We start from the raw sequence: 2,500 nt of genomic DNA, 5'->3' as shown, positions 1-2,500 counted from the left end.
TTAGGGTTAGGGTTAGGGTTAGGGTTAGGGTTAGGGTTAGGGTTAGGGTTAGGGTTAGGGTTAGGGTTAGGGTTAGGGTTAGGGTTAGGGTTAGGGTTAGGGTTAGGGTTAGGGTTAGGGTTAGGGTTAGGGTTAGGGTTAGGGTTAGGGTTAGGGTTAGGGTTAGGGTTAGGGTTAGGGTTAGGGTTAGGGTTAGGGTTAGGGTTAGGGTTAGGGTTAGGGTTAGGGTTAGGGTTAGGGTTAGGGTTAGGGTTAGGGTTAGGGTTAGGGTTAGGGTTAGGGTTAGGGTTAGGGTTAGGGTTAGGGTTAGGGTTAGGGTTAGGGTTAGGGTTAGGGTTAGGGTTAGGGTTAGGGTTAGGGTTAGGGTTAGGGTTAGGGTTAGGGTTAGGGTTAGGGTTAGGGTTAGGGTTAGGGTTAGGGTTAGGGTTAGGGTTAGGGTTAGGGTTAGGGTTAGGGTTAGGGTTAGGGTTAGGGTTAGGGTTAGGGTTAGGGTTAGGGTTAGGGTTAGGGTTAGGGTTAGGGTTAGGGTTAGGGTTAGGGTTAGGGTTAGGGTTAGGGTTAGGGTTAGGGTTAGGGTTAGGGTTAGGGTTAGGGTTAGGGTTAGGGTTAGGGTTAGGGTTAGGGTTAGGGTTAGGGTTAGGGTTAGGGTTAGGGTTAGGGTTAGGGTTAGGGTTAGGGTTAGGGTTAGGGTTAGGGTTAGGGTTAGGGTTAGGGTTAGGGTTAGGGTTAGGGTTAGGGTTAGGGTTAGGGTTAGGGTTAGGGTTAGGGTTAGGGTTAGGGTTAGGGTTAGGGTTAGGGTTAGGGTTAGGGTTAGGGTTAGGGTTAGGGTTAGGGTTAGGGTTAGGGTTAGGGTTAGGGTTAGGGTTAGGGTTAGGGTTAGGGTTAGGGTTAGGGTTAGGGTTAGGGTTAGGGTTAGGGTTAGGGTTAGGGTTAGGGTTAGGGTTAGGGTTAGGGTTAGGGTTAGGGTTAGGGTTAGGGTTAGGGTTAGGGTTAGGGTTAGGGTTAGGGTTAGGGTTAGGGTTAGGGTTAGGGTTAGGGTTAGGGTTAGGGTTAGGGTTAGGGTTAGGGTTAGGGTTAGGGTTAGGGTTAGGGTTAGGGTTAGGGTTAGGGTTAGGGTTAGGGTTAGGGTTAGGGTTAGGGTTAGGGTTAGGGTTAGGGTTAGGGTTAGGGTTAGGGTTAGGGTTAGGGTTAGGGTTAGGGTTAGGGTTAGGGTTAGGGTTAGGGTTAGGGTTAGGGTTAGGGTTAGGGTTAGGGTTAGGGTTAGGGTTAGGGTTAGGGTTAGGGTTAGGGTTAGGGTTAGGGTTAGGGTTAGGGTTAGGGTTAGGGTTAGGGTTAGGGTTAGGGTTAGGGTTAGGGTTAGGGTTAGGGTTAGGGTTAGGGTTAGGGTTAGGGTTAGGGTTAGGGTTAGGGTTAGGGTTAGGGTTAGGGTTAGGGTTAGGGTTAGGGTTAGGGTTAGGGTTAGGGTTAGGGTTAGGGTTAGGGTTAGGGTTAGGGTTAGGGTTAGGGTTAGGGTTAGGGTTAGGGTTAGGGTTAGGGTTAGGGTTAGGGTTAGGGTTAGGGTTAGGGTTAGGGTTAGGGTTAGGGTTAGGGTTAGGGTTAGGGTTAGGGTTAGGGTTAGGGTTAGGGTTAGGGTTAGGGTTAGGGTTAGGGTTAGGGTTAGGGTTAGGGTTAGGGTTAGGGTTAGGGTTAGGGTTAGGGTTAGGGTTAGGGTTAGGGTTAGGGTTAGGGTTAGGGTTAGGGTTAGGGTTAGGGTTAGGGTTAGGGTTAGGGTTAGGGTTAGGGTTAGGGTTAGGGTTAGGGTTAGGGTTAGGGTTAGGGTTAGGGTTAGGGTTAGGGTTAGGGTTAGGGTTAGGGTTAGGGTTAGGGTTAGGGTTAGGGTTAGGGTTAGGGTTAGGGTTAGGGTTAGGGTTAGGGTTAGGGTTAGGGTTAGGGTTAGGGTTAGGGTTAGGGTTAGGGTTAGGGTTAGGGTTAGGGTTAGGGTTAGGGTTAGGGTTAGGGTTAGGGTTAGGGTTAGGGTTAGGGTTAGGGTTAGGGTTAGGGTTAGGGTTAGGGTTAGGGTTAGGGTTAGGGTTAGGGTTAGGGTTAGGGTTAGGGTTAGGGTTAGGGTTAGGGTTAGGGTTAGGGTTAGGGTTAGGGTTAGGGTTAGGGTTAGGGTTAGGGTTAGGGTTAGGGTTAGGGTTAGGGTTAGGGTTAGGGTTAGGGTTAGGGTTAGGGTTAGGGTTAGGGTTAGGGTTAGGGTTAGGGTTAGGGTTAGGGTTAGGGTTAGGGTTAGGGTTAGGGTTAGGGTTAGGGTTAGGGTTAGGGTTAGGGTTAGGGTTAGGGTTAGGGTTAGGGTTAGGGTTAGGGTTAGGGTTAGGGTTAGGGTTAGGGTTAGGGTTAGGGTTAGGGTTAGGGTTAGGGTTAGGGTTAGGGTTAGGGTTAGGGTTAGGGTTAGGGTTAGGGTTAGGGTTAGGGTTAGGGTTAGGGTTAAAAATAGGGTTAGGGTTAGGGTTAGGGTTAG

The sequence above is a fragment of the Taeniopygia guttata genome, chromosome 25 (assembly GCF_048771995.1).
Source record: "Taeniopygia guttata chromosome 25, bTaeGut7.mat, whole genome shotgun sequence".
NCBI classification, from domain to species: Eukaryota; Metazoa; Chordata; class Aves; order Passeriformes; family Estrildidae; genus Taeniopygia; species Taeniopygia guttata.
The sequence above is the reverse complement of the archived record's forward strand: the minus strand, read 5'-3'. Positions refer to the sequence as shown.